The sequence below is a fragment of the Saimiri boliviensis genome, chromosome X, assembly GCF_048565385.1.
Source record: "Saimiri boliviensis isolate mSaiBol1 chromosome X, mSaiBol1.pri, whole genome shotgun sequence".
In the NCBI taxonomy this organism is placed as follows: Eukaryota; Metazoa; Chordata; class Mammalia; order Primates; family Cebidae; genus Saimiri; species Saimiri boliviensis.
The window spans coordinates 95,630,699-95,648,492 of NC_133470.1; the positions used below are offsets into that span (position 1 = coordinate 95,630,699).

At 34.0% G+C, this 17,794-nt stretch overlaps 1 protein-coding gene across 1 annotated transcript in view; it reads right to left on the minus strand.

Moving 5' to 3' along the window:
• LOC101039753 (melanoma-associated antigen C3) overlaps window positions 1-17,794 on the minus strand; it is a 59,483-nt gene that overhangs the window by 30,025 nt on the left and 11,664 nt on the right. Inside the window, 1 exon segment of the mRNA XM_074391985.1 lies at window positions 1,954-13,429. The gene's annotated coding sequence lies outside the window, so the exon portion shown is untranslated.

A 17,794-nucleotide genomic window follows, 5' to 3' on the forward strand; every position in this document is an offset into this window, starting at 1 on the left:
TTTTTGTATTTCTAGTAGAGATGAGGTTTCTCCATGTTAGTCAGGCTGATCTCAAACTACCGACCTCTAGTGATCCATCCGCCTCGGCCTCCCAAAGTGCTGGGATTACCAGCATGAACCACTGTGCCTGGACTAAAGTGGTAATCAATGCTATTAGTATAACTGGACACTGATATGCAAAATATAACATAAAATTCACCTGAATCACACACTTAATATAAAAATTATCTTAACATGGATTATAGCTCCATAGATTGTAATTAAATTAAAACCTGTAAAGCTTATGAGAAAACATAGAAGGAAATCTTTGAACTGGACTTATGCAAAGAGATGTAATACCTGAAACTAAATCATGATTCATTTAAGAAAATGATATATTAGACCTCATCAATTTTAAAAATCTTTTTTTTCCCAGGGCTAAGAGTGGAGACAGACTGGATTCTGTGGGGTCCCTTGTGTACTTCTCAAGGTAATCATATTTACTCCTGATCAGGGTCTTCACACCCGCCCTTCTGCTGACTTGAGGCTGTCTTCCTCAGGCCAAGGATATCATTCTCCATAAAAGGCTCTAAAAGGATGTCAGGGGATGTTGCTACCTGATACCATGCGTAGAGGCTCTTAGGATTCACACTAGGGGCTGGTTCTTTGAGGCTCAGTCCATCTATAGAGGAAGGTTACCTTTGTCATTTCTCTGGATTCTCCCCTAATGCATGCTGGGGCTGGAACTCCTCTCTCTGCTGACTTGAGTCTAAGGTGAGGAAGCCTCACCTCCCTTAGGCCCCAAAAATAAAGTCTATGGACATCACAACTGAGAAAACCTGCCTTGGGTTTCCCAGGGCTAACAGCACAGGGAGGGCAGGGCTAAAGCTTCCTGTATCTGTGGCAGGAGGTCCCCTAAGTATTTCCTGAGAGTCCTTACCTTGAAATATGTGGGGTGGAGGACAAGACTATCCATTTGCTGATCTGAAGTTGCACCCTTCAGAAAAAGCCTCACCTCCCTCAGATGCCCCAGATGAAAGTAAAAAAGTCCTTATCTGTGGAGTTTTTCTGGAGCTCCTCAGGCCAAATAGCAGGGGCAGGACCAGGCTGGGGCAACCTCTACCTGTGATGGAATGTCTACTCTATCGTTCTTTAGTGCCTTTCCCTTTATGAGTGGATGCAATCAGAAAAAAAAAAAGTCAAATTAAAAAGTATAACATTTTATTAAAAAAAAATAGGGTAAATCTTTTGACCTGGAATTAGGAAAAGAGATCTGAAAAAAAAAAATAAACCCAAAATTTAAAAAGAAACAGTATATTAGACATCCTCAATAATTTTAAAAATTAGTTTTGAGAAAGACACTGTTGAGAGCAGAAAAAGTCAAACCATAGGTTGGAAAAATATTTGTAAATTATATATCCAAAAAGCACCCATATCCAGAATACAGAAAGGGCTCTCAAAATTCAAAAATTAGAAAACATGCAATCCCATATTTAAAATGGGCAAAATACATCAATAGACACTTTTCCAGAATTGACATACAAATGTTAGATAAGCACATGAAAAATTATCCTACATCATTAGTTGTTACAGAAAAACAAATTAAAATCAATGCATCATATTTTTGAGGACTGCTGAAAAATATACTGCCATTACTAACTGCTAGCAAGGATGAAGAACATCTTGAATTCTTTTGTGTTTGTGTGAATATAAAATTGTGCAGTTACTGTAGGAAATGATCTGGTAATTTCTATTCTCCCCCAGACTTCTTTTTTTTTAATACTCTTATTTTAACTTCAGGAGTACATATGCAGGTTTGTTACATGTGTAAATGTGTCATGGGGGTTCGCTGCACAGGTTATTTCATCACCCAGGTATTAAACCTAGTACCCATTAGTTATTTTTCCTGATCCTCTCCCTCCTCCCAACCTCCACCCTCCGACAGGCTTCAGTTATAATTTAGCTCCCACTTACAAGTGAAAACATGTAGTATTTTGTTTTCGGTTCCTGCGTTAGCTTCCTAAGGATAACTGCCTACAGCTCCATTTTGTTCCTGCAAAGAACATGATTTCATTATAAACATACACTTTCCATATGACTCAGAAATACCCTTACTGGTTGAAATAAATTTGAAAACTTTATGTTTACACAAAAACTTGTAAATTAATTTTTATTATCTTTTAAATTTTACATTTTTTTTTGTAGAGATGATGAAGTCTTACTATGTTGCCTAGGCTGGTCTTGAACCCCTGGGCTCAAGAGATCCTCCTGCTTCAGCCTCCCAGAATGCTGGGTTTATAAGCATGGGCCACCATGCCCCAGCCAAAGACTTATACATGGATACTTATAGTAGCTCTATTCATACTGCCAAAAGCTGAAAAATATGAAATGTCTTTCTGTAAGTGAATGGATTAACAAACTGATGTGCATCCACAAAATGGAATTCTACAGACCAACAAGGAGGAATAAACTATTGATGTGCACAGCAATTTGGGTTGAATCCCCTATGCCTCACCTTTGTAATCAACTAACAGCCTCCTCCAAGTCCGTAGTAACGGTGATCTGTTTTTTCTATCTTCTTCAGAATGTCTATAAATCAGATTCTACAATGCTTTCATTGAATTAGCTCTATATATTTTTTCCAACCACCAATAAATGAGAGTTCCTTTTGTTTCACATTATCTCTTATATCTGATATTGCAGGATTTTTTTTTACCCACTATAATTAGTATGTAGTAGAATCTTATTGTCATTTAATTTGCACTTCCCTAAGGACAAATGATGCTGAGCATCTTTTCATATATTTTTGTGATCTGTATATCTTTTTGACTGAAGTGTATTTTTAAATAGCTTGCATATTTTTAAATTAATAGGCTTTATGTTTTAGAATATTACATTTTACCAAAAAAAACTGATAAGAAAATACAGAATTCTCATATCCACTACCCTCCTCACAGTTTTCCATATTGTTTCTATCTTGTAATGTGGTATATGTGCTGCAACTGATGAATGTATGTTAATATATTATTATTAACTAAAATTTACAATTTAGCTAGGGTTCACTCATTTTACATTCTATAGAAAATGACAAATATATAATGTCATGTATCCACTCTTACAGTATCACATAGAAAACCCTCCTAAAACGTCCCTGTGTCTCACCTAGTCATCCCTCTTCCTTATTCCAACAAACCTTCAACAACAACTTATCCTTGCATTGTCTCCATAGTTTTGCTTGTTCTAAAATATCACAGAGTTGGTATGATATACTCTATAGGATGTTTTTCATACTTTAAAAACCTTTGTAAATATTTTTTTTTAAATAAACAAAGTAGATAAGGTAGTAGTGAAACTCCATGTATCTCTTACTCAGATTCTGCAATTTCAAGATTTTAAAAACTGATTTTAAAATTTTTTTGATATAAAAATATACATACATGTTTATGGGGTACAAGTGAAACCTGGTTACATGTATAGAATGTGTAATAAACAAGTCTGGGTATTTGGGATATCTATCACCCAAGTATTTATCATTTCTATGTGCTAGTACATTTCATGTTCTCTCTTCCAGCTATTTTGAAAATTATAATACATTGCTTTTACTACAATCTTCCTACCCTGCAATCAACATTAGAAATTATTAATTCTATCTAACTGTATGTTCGTACCCATTAACCAACCTCTCTTCACCATCCCCAACCCCTGCTGAAGCCACTCATTCACACTCCCCAGTCTCTGGTATCCATCATTCCACCTTTTACCTCCATGTGATCAACACTTTATCTCACGCATATGAGGAAGAACATCTGATATTTGTCTTTCTGTGCCTGGTTTATGTCATTTAACATAAAGCCATGGAGTTCCATCCATATTGCTGCAAATAAAACTTCATTCTTTTTATGACTGAATAATATTCCATTGTAGATATACACCACGTTTTCCTTATCCAGTCATCCCTTGGCAGACATTTGGGTTGATTCTATATTTTTCCTGTTGTGAATGGTGCTTCAGTAAACATGAATATGCAAGTATCACTTTGATATATTTATTTCTTTCCCTTTGGATAAATATCCAGTAGTGGATTTGCAGGATCATATTATAGCTCTTTTTGTTTTCCGTTTTCTGAGAAATATCAATACTATTTTCCATAGCATTTGTACTAGTTTACATTCTCACAACAGTGTATAAGAGTTCCCTTTTCTCCACATTCTCACCAGCATCTGTTATTTTTTGTCTTTTAATAGTAGCCATTTTACCTAGGGTAAGATAATATCTCATTGTGGTTTTGATTTGTATGTTCCTGATGCTTAGAGATGTTAAACATTTTTCCTGTACTTGTTAGCTGTTAGTATGTCTTTGGAGAAATGTGTATTCTTGTCATTTGCCTACTTTTTATTAGGATTTTAAAAAATTGTTGAGTTGTTTGAGATCCTTATATATGCTCAGTAGTAGTCCCTTGATGTATAAATCATTTGCAAATATATTATCCCTTTCAAGAAGTTGTCTCTTCACTTTGTTGATTGTTTCCTTTGCTGTGCAAAAACTTTTTAGTGTAATGTAGTCCCATTTGCCTATTTTTGTTTTTGTTGCATTTGCTTTTGAAATCTTAGCCATACCATCTTCGCCTGGACCAATGTCCTGAAGAGCTTTCCTTATTATCTTTCAGTAGTTTTATACTTTCAAGTTTTATCTTTAAGTAAAATCTTGAGTTTGTCTTATCTTGAGTTGATTTTTGCATACGGTAAGAAATAGGAGTCCAGCTTCATTTTTCTGCATCTGGTTATCCATATTTTCCAGCATCATTATTGAAGAGGCTGTCGTTTCCCCAATGTATATCATTTCCCCAATGTATGTTCTTGATGACCTTGTTGAAGATCAGATGGTTGTAAATATATAGATTTATTTTTGCGTTTTTCATTTCATTTCATTGTGTCTACTTCCCATATCAATGGCACATTGTTTTGGTTACTATAGCTTATACAGTATTTTGAATTCAGGTAGTATTATGCCTACAACTTTGTTCTTTTTGCTGAAGATTGCTTCGGTTACTGTGGCTGTTTTTTGATTCCATATAAATTTTCATATTTTATTTCTAATTCTGTGAAAAATGGCATTGGTATTTTGATGGAAATTGCACTGAATTTATAGATTTCTTTGGCACGTATGATTATTTTAATTATATTAATTCTTCTGGTGCATAAGCATGGGATGTCTTTCCATTTGTTTGTGTCCTTTGTAATTACTTTCAAAAGTGTTTTGCAGAGATCTTTTGTCTTGTAAAGATTTTTAACTCAATTGTAATGACAAAATTTTAATACCTTTTCAATTGAGTGTGTCTAAAAACCCTGGATGGTCTTAGACATACCAAAATTAATAGACATCTTTGCTAATCACATCTATCCAGGGCATCAAATTCATCTGCCCAGATCACATCCATACATTCCTTCTTTAAATATAGAGTTTCAAAAATCTCTTTGTACTTTTACAAATAAAGACATTGTAATTATGGTAAAATATATATAATAACAATTTTACTCTTATAATGGTCTCCAACTCAATCCAGGGTGCTGCGAATGTTATGATTTCTAAGTATACAGTTCCATGGCATTAAGTACATTCACATTGTTATGCAACCATCAGCACCATCCATTTCCAGGACTATTTTGTCATTCCAAACTGGCACTCTTTATCCATTAAACAACTCCACATTCCCCACCACCACTTTTACTACCTGGCATTTGCCATTTTACTTTCTGTCTGTATTAATGTCTATTCTAGATACCTTACATACATGGAATTATAAAGTATTTGTCCTTTTATGATTGGTTTATTTAATTTAGCATAATGTCTTCAAGGTTCATTCATGTTGTAGCATGTATCAGAATTTCCTTCGTATTTAAGGCTGAACAATATTCTATGGTTTGTCTGTACCACATCTTGTTTATTCACTCATCTTTCAGCAGACATTTGAGTTGTTTCCATATTTTTGCTTTGAGGAATAATGTTGCTATGTATGTGGGTGTACACATATCTGTTAGAGTGGCCATTTTCACTTCTTTTAGATATATACTCAGAAGTAGAATTACTGGATCACATGGCAATTTTATGTTTAATTTTTTGTGGAACCATTAAACTTTTTTCCATATAAACTGTATCATTTTATGTTTATAAACAGAAACTGTTTTTCCATTTATTTGCATCAAGGGGAAGTAGAGTGCCAACTATACTTGTTTTGAACTGTCTAGATTGGTGTCATCACTGTGGTGGAACCGGATTGGCTTGTCACTGGGTCCTGCTGCCACTACCCTGGTCGGGGAATCAGAGCATATCCTACCTTTGCCAACTGGGGGTTGGAAGATCAATTCTTTGCGAGGCTTATCTACACCATCCTTTGGTGAAATTGTTGCCTGCTTCTGCCAGGTACAGATGGAAGGCTATCTTCCTGCTAAGCCTTTACAACATTACCCTGACAAGGAAATTTGAACACCAGCTGCTTCAGCAACATAGGGGATGGCAGATCATATCCTCAGTCCTCCCTGATAAAACTAAGTAGTAGGAGGGAAGGGGGAGAAGAGATTATTTGCATTTGTCTTTTTGTGTTTGGCTAGAATGGGACACATACTGCAAAAAAGTTTTCTGTCATTAGGCCAAGATGTTCCTTGTCTTTTGGCTTTGGGCAATAGATTTTCCTTGGAAGATTTTTGTCTTTCTGTTGACAGTTTTGGGTTGGAAATGTCTGCAGTGCCCTATCTGGGATATAGGGAAGGCAATAAGAAAACCCGCAAAACTCACTGTATTGTTGTTCCTTAAGTCCCCAGATCCTTCTGCAGTTTACCTTCTTTACTCCACCTTTCAGAGTCACTTGATGCTTGTTTGAAGTGTTACGTCACCCAGGGTTTTTAAGTTGTAAGGTGGAAAATATGAGATACATGGGGCTACTCCATTTTGGTAGCATCAGAAGTGTTTTGGAATATATATTTTTTAAATACAGGTAACAGACAAAAGATTAACATCAATAATGTCCAAGGTCTCCTACTGATGCTATTAAAAGCCAATTTAATAGATAAAAATTTAGTGAGTGTATGTGTAGAGGGTCTTCATAAAAAAGTAAATCTAAACAGTTTGAAAGCATGTTCAGACTCATTAGTAGTCAGGGAAGTGCAAGTTAAAGCAATATGAATATCACTTTACATTCATCAAACAATTAAATAATCAGTAATGCCAGCTCTTGGTGGAAACACAAATCAAAGAAAACTTTCAAAATAGAATAGATATATAATTAACTAAAATATTTTTGGAAAGCTACCTGATAACACTTATTAATATAGAAAGATTCAACCCTCACTTAGCAAACTAATTCACAGAAATCTATCTCATAGATACAAAATGCTCTAGGATTCTGGGATATCTTGGATGTTAATTAAAAAAAAACACAGAAACAAAGTGAATGGTCATTAATTTGGAAGCAGTCATATGACTTGTGATATATCATACTATATAATATTATGTAGCTATTAAAATCATGAATTAGAGCTACACCAGGTGACTGGAAGAATTTCCACAGGTAGTCTAATCTGAGAAACTACAAATATAGGAAAATGTATAGAATAATATTGCATTTTAAAAATAAACCAAAAAAGTACCCAGCCACACTCATTGCTTATGAATGAATGTAAATTGTGTGTTGTTATACATATACATATACACATACACACACACACTATATTTATACTTTTATATATGTGTGTGTGGGTACAAATAAATATGCAATAATATGTATTAGGTGTTTAACAAGGGCTTCCATGGCATGAGTGTGTGTGTGTGTATGTGTGTGTGTATCTCATAAATACATACACACATATTTACTAATCTGGGTTACCAGGAAGGTACTGACTAAGTTGGGAGAACTGGAAATCAAGCAACATGAAGAATAATTTTAAAAAATAAATATGTGAATATGAGCACAGATAATGCATTTATGTAAAATTATATACGTAAATAAAATAAATTCATAAAATAAAACAAAATGGATTACTTATAAGAAATGAGGTTTTAGAGATTGTTGATTATATGAGAAAGGCACCCATATAAGATGATTCCCTCACTTCAATTAGAAATGAAATAAAATGAACTTCCCCATTACCTTAAATCAATAAATTCCATGTAGATTTGAGCAAACAATTAATATTTGGAATTACACAAACTAGCATTTTTCAGCCTAAGAGAAGCTTGACTCTTCCTTTGCTGAAGAAGCATCAGATAATTCACCTGAGTTGTAAATGTGGATTCTTTAATCTTACCAAAAAAAGTTGCATGCATTTTGACATTTTCTGGTAACAACAAACTTCAATGATATTGTTTTTTGTTCTCTATTGAGTAATAATTCAATGAAATATCCAGGCTAACTTATATGTTTTTCTGAAAAAGCTTAAATAGTGAATTCACAAAGTAAACTATCATCACCCCAAATGGGAAATTAGTATCATCCCTCAAATTAATTTATGTAAATTAATATTGTCCATCACAGTAGTTACTATGCATTTATTCATTCATTAATCATACATTTATTTTTTCAAGATATATACATTAAGAACCTGCAATGTGATAGACTCTGTTTGAGGTGCTTAAAATACACCAGTTACTACCTCTCACTCTTCTGAATTGCATAGTATACTGGAGTGCAATACAATTAACAAATGAGCCAGACAGTTATCAGAGAGCTATAAGTATTGTAAAGAAAAACCAAGGTGAGGAAAATATTGATGAAGTGAGGGTGGTGCCTGTGTCAGGTGTCAAGGAAAGGCTCTGTGGTAGTTAACACTGGAGCAGAGACTTGACTAAAGTGGGGTGGAGTCTTCTGGAGTCTCGGGGAAGAACATTCCGGGCATTAAGATCAGCAAGGATCAAAGCTCTTAGGCAGGTACAAGCCTGACGTGTTCAAGAAGCTGTGCAACATCTCTATAACTTAAACATCATGCAGGAAGGAGGGAGTTACAGCAGAGGATACAGGAAATAGACAAGAACTAGAAGAAGCAGACACTACTATGGCATGGAAGGAGTTTGGTTTACATTCCAAATATGACAGTGCTACCAGAGACACTCAGAAAAAGAAATAAACTGAAGAGATTTTTATTATAAAAAGATCATATATTCCAAAGATGGGATTTAGAATTCTAAACCCTTTTTGAATTCCTCATTTGAAATTTCCTTCAGATCTTGAATCACATTCAAAATAATATTTTAATAATATCAGATATTTTTATTTTGAGGATAAATTTGATTTTGAAGAAATATTATATTTCTGAAGGCTACTGAATAAGTTTGGCTAGTCCCCAGATATTACCATTTGGTAGATAAATGTGTTTTGCTTTAAAACAAAAAAAAATTAGTTTCCAATGTGTGTATTGTAGCCAACTATAACAAAGACTTCCAATTAAAGTCATGTTGATAGTTACTGCGTTTTCCAAGGTCCAGATATTGTGTTGTCATGTACCACAAGAAAGAAGATGCATAAGGCACAGAAGTACACAGATGCCTAAACTATGGGTTAGAACCCAAGTTCAGTAGAAGAGGTGCAAGCACCTATATGTTTCCTTAGGAGGAAAAGGGAAGCTTTCTTGGGGCAATAGAGATCTGGAAAGGTTGTCTGATGAGACAGGGATTTGGTATATGTTTTTAAGGTGAGTAGGACCTTGAAAGGGGAACTTGTGAACTGCTCAAAGACAGAGAGTTGGAAAATCAAAGGTCTATTAAAGGACAAAAGATAGTCCCAATACCTGAATTATAATGTTAGGGAAAAGGAAGGAAATGCAGTTGATAAGATGGTTGTGAGACATATTCTGAAGGGCCTTTAATATCATGCCAAATGATCTGTTCTTCATTTCTAAGGCAATTGGAAATCATCGATTTTTTTTTTTTTTAAGAAACAGGTGACTAAATAGAAATGCTACCTTGGAAAGAGAAATATAGCAGCTGAGTAAAATGAATGAAAGCAGGGAGAGTCCAGAGAGCAGATCATTTCTGTAGCTCAGACATGAGCAATCACGAACTGAGGTAATATTAGCAAGAAAGGGAAAGAGGCAGAAACAGCAAAAGTTTTCACCACCATTGGTGTTTGATATGGTTTGGCTGTGTCCCCATCCAAATGTCATCTTGAATTCCTATGTGTTGTGGGAGGGACCCAGTGGGAGGTAACTGAATAATGGGAACAGGTCTTTCCCTTGCTGTTCTCGTGATAGTGAGTAATTAAATCATCAATCTAGTTCGATGTAAACTAGATTCAAATCCATTATCACGTTTTATATAAGGTTCACACACGTACAAAAGCAAAGTCACATACATCCTTATTATGGGATAAGAGAGTGACAATAATATAAGTTAGAACCCTCATGGTTTAAACATGAACTAGCCTTATAACTAAATACATTTAGTCTGTTGGAAAAAAAAATCATTAACTTCTATTTCTCAGGAAATGTAAGAGGAGGTTCAATTAATCATAACCACTTTTCCTCATCCATTTACCTTTCCTCAGCTCTTACCTCTCAAACCATCACCTAAAAACACCTAAAACTTTACCCTATATGACTCTTTGAAATTACTTTCTCTTTCTTTCTATAACAATTTTCTTATGTGCCACTTAATCTCTGAATTTTTCTTTTTTTTTTTTTTTTTTGAGACGGAGTTTCGCTCTTGTTACCCAGGCTGGAGTGCAATGGCGTGATCTCGGCTCACCGCAACCTCCGCCTCCTGGGCTCAGGCAATTCTCCTGCCTCAGCCTCCTGAGTAGCTGGGATTACAGGCACGTGCCACCATGCCCAGCTAATTTTTTGTATCTTTAGTAGAGACGGGGTTTCACCATGTTGACCAGGATGGTCTCGATCTCTCGACCTCGTGATCCACCCGCCTCAGCCTCCCAAAGTGCTGGGATTACAGGCTTGAGCCACCGCGCCCGGCTAATCTCTGAATTTTTCATAGCGAAAGTCCAGAAATTTGTCTCATAAAAACAAGTATCTCAGGAAGAGAAATAAATTTAGCAGAAAAATACAATTTTCCTTAGCAGGAGGAATTCAAAGTTTGCCCCTTCCATATAAAATGAAAATAAATAACTAGATAAGAGGTAAATAAAAACATTACCAAAATGTTACATTAGATGGAAGACAGATACACAAAAATGGCTCAAATTAAGTCTTTTAACAAGATGTCCACAATCTGCACCAAAATACTCCCTGGAGTTTGGTTTTCCAATAGACATTTACTTCAAAGTACCCACATTTCTCTAAAGGCTTTACTGTCATGTAAGTCTGTGCCAAGGCTATATCAAAAGGAATATATAATTTTAATCAGTGTCTGTGGAAGCATGTGATTCAAAAATTGACATGCATCTTGAAACAAGACTGACCAAGAAACTAGCTTTGCCACTTACTACCTTCAAAAAGTTGGGTGAAAAATTTAACCTTTGTTTCTCTCTTGTTAAAAGGAGAACACAGTCAGCATGCCACATACTACAAGGGTTGCCCTTAGAATTACAAATAACACATGAAAATCTGAATAGAACTGTAGTAAGTAAAGAGATTTATTTAGTCATAAAGAAATCCCACGAGGAAAAGCCCAGGTCAAGTGACTTCACTGGTGAATTTCACTCAAGATTTAAAAACAGAATTGCCATCAATGTTTTAAAAATACTTTGTAAAGTAGAAAAAGATGAAGTGCTACCTGTCTCCTTCTTTAATAATAAACCAAACAAAAAAAATCACATGAAAAGAAAACTACAGACCAATAACTCATGTGACTATATATTCAAAAATCCTCAAAAAATGCTAACAAACAAAATCTAGCAATACAAAAACAATAATACGACAAGACCAAATGGGATATATCCCAGGAAATCAAGATTGACTTAACATTCAAAAAGAAATTGATGTAATACACCAAACAAATAGAATAAAAAATAATCATCTTAATAGATGTGGAAAAAATTTCACCAAATCTAACACCCTTTCATGATTGAAAAAAAAAAAAAAAAAAAAAAACCTCAACAAAAGTAGGAAAAGAGAGAAACTTTCTCAACTTGATAAAGAGTACATAAAAAACACCTGCAGATAACATGATACCACAAAATGAAAGACTGAAACCTGTTCCCCTAATATGAGAAACAAGACAAGGACCATTTCTATTTAACATAGAGCTGAAAGTATAACCTAGTGCAATAAGGAAAGCAAAAGGAGGGAAAGGCATCCAAACTGGAAAGAAAGAAATAAAACTCTCTGTTGCAGACTGCATGGTTTAATATATAGAAAACCCTAAAGAATCCACACATACACACAAAAATACTATTAGATACAATAAATGAGCTCAGCAAGGTTTCAGAATACAAGCTCAATATACAAAAACTCAGTTGTATTTCTGTCAACTAGTAAAAAAAAAATTGGAAAATGAAATTAAGATAACAATTCCATTTACAATAGCAACAGTAAAATGCATACTTAGGATTAAATTTAACCAAAGAAGTACAATGCTTATACAACGAAAACTATAATACTGATAAAAAGACCTAAATAAGTGGAAAGGCATTCTATATTCATGCATTGGTATTAACAATATTGTTAAGATGGCAATACTCCTCATATTTGGTGGGGCAATACAATGCAAGCCCCACCAAAATTCCAACTATCAATTTTTGCAGAAATGAATAAGCTGATCATAAATTTATATGGAAATGCAAGGGACCCAGAATTCCCATGACAATCTTAATAAAAAAGAATAAAGTTGGAATTGTCATACTTTCTGATTTTGAAATTTACTACCATGTTACAGTAATTAAAACTGTATGATACTGATGTAAGTATAGACATATAGATCAATGAAATAGAAGTCAGAAATAAATTCATATACTGGTGGTCAATTCATTGTCAACTAGGGTGCCAAGATAGTTCACAATAGGCAATTTCATAGGTATTAAAAAATAGATTAGTGATTGTCAGGGTCTGGGACAAGGAGAAAATGGAGAGTGGTTGCTAACAGTTGTAGAATTTTCTTTTGGGTTATTAAAATGTTCTGGAAATAGTGGTGATGGCTGAACAATCTTGTGAATATACCTCAAACCACTGAATTGTATACTTTTAATGATTAATTTCATGATAAATAAATAAAATCTTAATAACAACATCAGCCTAATTTTTAAAACTATTAAGCACAACCCACATAAGATAAGCCTGCAGTTCAATTTTGGCATTAACAGAAACACAGACCCCACAATCTGGTGCAATTAATAGTACTTATAATAATAATATTTACTATAATACATTAAAAGTGCCAAACAAGAAGTGCAGCACATAGTAAGAATTCAAGCTCTAAAGACAATTATTTTTATTATGAATTTACCTATCATGCTGACAAAGATGCTTCAATGATCTAGACAGACTGAGACAACTCCCAATATCCAACAGGCCAACTGTGAGAGGAAGTTACAATGGTTAAATTGGAAGTGATGGAGAAATAAAATGAAAACTGAAGAATCACAAGGGTTGGAATCAAAACAAACTTTTTTACTTAGTATGTCAAGTCTCAATTTGTACTAACTCTAGTTCTATTTGTTGGATGAGTTTGTGGTGAATTAATATTAATTTTTCTTAAAATACTTGATAAAATTTATTACTGAAGTAATCTGAGCTTCGTCTTTGTGTGTGTGTGACTTTTTCATTAGACACTCAATCTCTTGTGGTATATATATTCAGATTTTCTATTTCTTCTTGAGTCTGAGTCAACAATTTTGAGTCTTTCTGGGGAATTAATCATTTCATCTAAATGTTCCAATTTGGGACATAAAATTTTCACATTCTCTTATCTTCTTTTTATCTTCTTTAAAGTTAATAGTGATGCCTTCTTTACAGCACTGGCTTTGGTAATTTATCTGTGATGGTTGATTTTACATGTCAATTTGTCTGGGGCATGCTGCCCAGATATTTGGTCAAACATTATTCTGGATATTTTTGTAAAGTTATTATTGGAAAAGATTAATACTTAAATTGGTGAACTTTGAGAGAAACAGATTACCTTTCATAATGTGTGTGGGTATTATTTAACCAGTGAAGGGTCTTAACAGAATAAAGATTGACTTCTTCTGAGTAAGAAGAAATTTTGCCAGCTAATTGTCTTTGAACTTGGACTATAACACTTTCCTGCATCTCCAGCCTATTTGCCTATCCAGCAGATTTTGAACTTACATCTCCACATTTAAGTGAACCTTTTAAAACAATTTTCAAATTTTATTCTAGATATAGGCGGTACATGTGCGGACTTACTACGTGGATATATTGCACAATGCTGAGTTTGGGGTATAGATCCTATAACCCAAGTACTGAGCATAGTACCCAATAGGTGGTTTTCCCCGCATGCCTCCCTTCCTCCCACCCTGCTCTAGTAGCCTGCTGTTTCTATTGTTTCCATGTTTATGTCCAGGTGTGCACAATGTTTGTCTCCCACTTTAAGTGAGAATATGTAGTATTTAGTTTCATGTTGCTACATTAACTCACTTAGGATAATGGCTTCCAGCTCCATTCATGTTGCCATGAAGGAATGATATTATCATTTTTTATGGCTTCATAGTATTCCACATTGTGTATGTATCACATTTTTAGAAATCCAGTCCATCATTGATGGGCACCTAAGTTGATTGCATGTCTTTGCTATTGTGAATAGCACTGTGATGAACATATGAGTGCATGTGTCTTTTCGGTAAAATAATTTATTTTACTTGGGGTATATGCCCAGTGATGGGATTGCTGGGTGGAATAGTAGCTCTGTTTTAAGTTCTTTAGTAAATCTCCAAACTGCTTTCCACAGTAGCTGGAGAAATTTTCATTCCCATCAACAGTGAATAAGCCTTCCTTTTTCTCTGCAGCATTGCCAGCATCTGATATTTTTCAATCATTTGATATTAGCCATCTGATTGGTGTGAGATGGTATCTCATTGTGGTTTTGATTTGTATTTCTCTGATGATTTGTGATGCTGAGCAATTATTCATGTTTTTTGGCCACTTGTACGTCTCCTTTTGAGAAGTGTCCATTCATGTCCCTTACTCATTAATAGGGTTATTTGATTTTTGCTTATTAAGTTCCTTATAGATTCTGGATTAAACCTCTGTTAGATGCAGAGTTTACAAATACGTTGTCCCATTCTGCAGGCTGTTTACTCTGTTTAGCTCTATAGTTTAATTAGGTTTTCTTTTAGAATTTTTATAGTCTGAGGTCTCCCATTTAAATTTTTTATTCATCTTGAGTGAATTTTTATATATAGTGAATAGTTTCATTATTCTTTTGCATATGGGTAGCCAGGTATCTCAGCATTATTTATTGAACACAGAGTCTTTTCCCCATTGCTTGTTTTTGTTGGCCTTGTCAAATATCTGATGATTGTAGGTGTGTGACTTTATTCTGAGTTTTCTCTTCTGTAAGAGACACATTGGTCTGTGTGTCTGTTTTTATACCAGTACCATGCTGTTTTGGTTACTGTAGCCTTATAGTATAGTTTGATTCTGGGTAATAGGAAGACTCTGACTTTGTTCTTTCTATAAATTTATTTATTTTAATTTTTGTAGGTATATAGTAGGTGTATATATTTGTGGGGTACATGAGATATTTTGATACAGACATGCAATGCATAATAATCACATCAAAGTAAATGGGGTACACATTACCTCAGGTATTTGTCCTTTGCATAGTATTGCTTTGTCTATTCAGGCTCTTATTGGGTTCCTTATGAATTTTAAAATAGTTTCTTCTACTTCTGTAAAGAATGGCGTTGGCAGTTTGATAGGGATATCACTGAATCTGTAAACTGCTTTGGGCAGTATGGCCATCATAACAATATTAATTATTTCAATCTATGAACAAGGAATTTTTTTTCATTTATTTGTGTTGTCATTGATTTCTTTTTGCTGTGCTTTGTAGTTCTCCTTATAGAGATCTTTCACCTACTTGTTTAGATATATTTCTAAGTATTTCACTTTCTTTTGGTTGTTTTAAATGGAATTGCGTCCTTCATTTGACTTTCATCCTGGACATTATTGGTGTATAGAAATGCTACTAATTTTTGTACAGTGATTTTGTATCCTGAAGCTTTAATAAAGCTGTTTATTAGTTCCAGGAGCCTTTTGGCAGAGCCTTCAGGGTTCTCTATAGAATCATATTGTCAATGAAGAGAGATAGGTTGACTTCTTATTTTTCTATTTGCATGCCTTTCATTTTTTTTTCTTTTTTCTGATTGTTCTGGCTAAGACTTTCAGTAATATGCTGAATAGGAGTTGTGAGAGTGGGCATCCTTGTCTTGTTCCAGTTCTGAGCATAAGTGAACCATTGATTAAAATAAATTTCTCTCTATATATCTGCCTTTATAGATATATATGTATATGTATATATATATGTGTGTGTGTATATATTTATACATACATACTACACACACATATGTATGCATATACATAAACACATGCATAGCCTGTTGGTGGTTCTGTTTCTCTTGATAATCCTGAGTATACACTATCCTCTCTCTTAATTTCTTGCTCAGTCCAGCTATAAGGCTGTCAATTTTTTTTTTAATTTTCAAAGAACCAACATTTATCTTCATTGACTTTCTGTATTTACTTTTATTTTGCTTTTTTCTTTTATCAATTTCTGCTTTAATCTTTGTATTTACTTTTTCTGTATGATTTGGATTTAATTTGCTCTTTTTTCTATTTCTCAAGGTAGAAGTTGATATTATGTTACTTAAAATCTTTCTTCTTTTCTAATGTAAGCATTATAGCTTTACATTTCCCTCTAAACACTGCTTTAGGCAGACCCCACAAATTCTGATAATTGGTTTTGTTTTTATTCAGCGAAGGACATTTTTCTAATTATCTCCATGATTTATTTTTTAGCCTATGGGTTATTTGAAATGTGTAGCTTAATTTCAAATTGTGTATTTCACAAATTTCTTTATTGATTTCTAATTTAACTTTATTGATTTGGGGAACAGACTTCTCAATATTATACATACTTCCTTTTGGAATATTCAGTCTTCTCTGAAGCATTTGATATCTATAACTGTGACTGGACTATGGCAGTGAATGAGGTAAATCTGCCCAATAAGTGCTCTATAAGGTAATAAAATTATCATGTGAATGAAATCCACAATTCTTGTGGTTGAATCACATGAAAGTGCTTAACCAGTGCCTGTTCTCTTCTCATGCAACAGCCTCAGAAATCCAATGTGTCCAACACAGTTGGAAATCACTAGAGTACAGAATTCCCAACATACTGCCCTACTTCTAAATTCTGTGATTCTAAAATTCATCTAATACATAATATAGGTAAATGGGATTTTATTCAGATAGTCTCACTTATGTAAAATTACCATCTATTGAATGTATGGAAAATAATGCACTGGGATATTTGCTTTTATTTTATTGTATTTAATGCCATAAGCCCAATGAATCAGGTACCATTATAATTATCTTATGAATGCAGAAAATGAGACTCAAGAATTTGTCCAGTGGAAGTAAACTACAGCTTCCCATAAATTGAGAGTAATATGACCTATTCCAGAGAACTAAAGTTAGCAACAACAGGAGTTTATCATGATTTAACAATGGAGCTCATTAAATGACAACAACTGTCAAAGTATATATAAAGTCAGTGCAAAAACTTAGGTACACAGAGTTACATTCTTACTCTTCTAGGTAACACACTCATCTTTGTGTTGTTGAGATATTGTTGAACCAGAGTAGAATTAATATACTATAAAAGTAAATAATGAGATGTCATTAGTTTTGCTACTGTC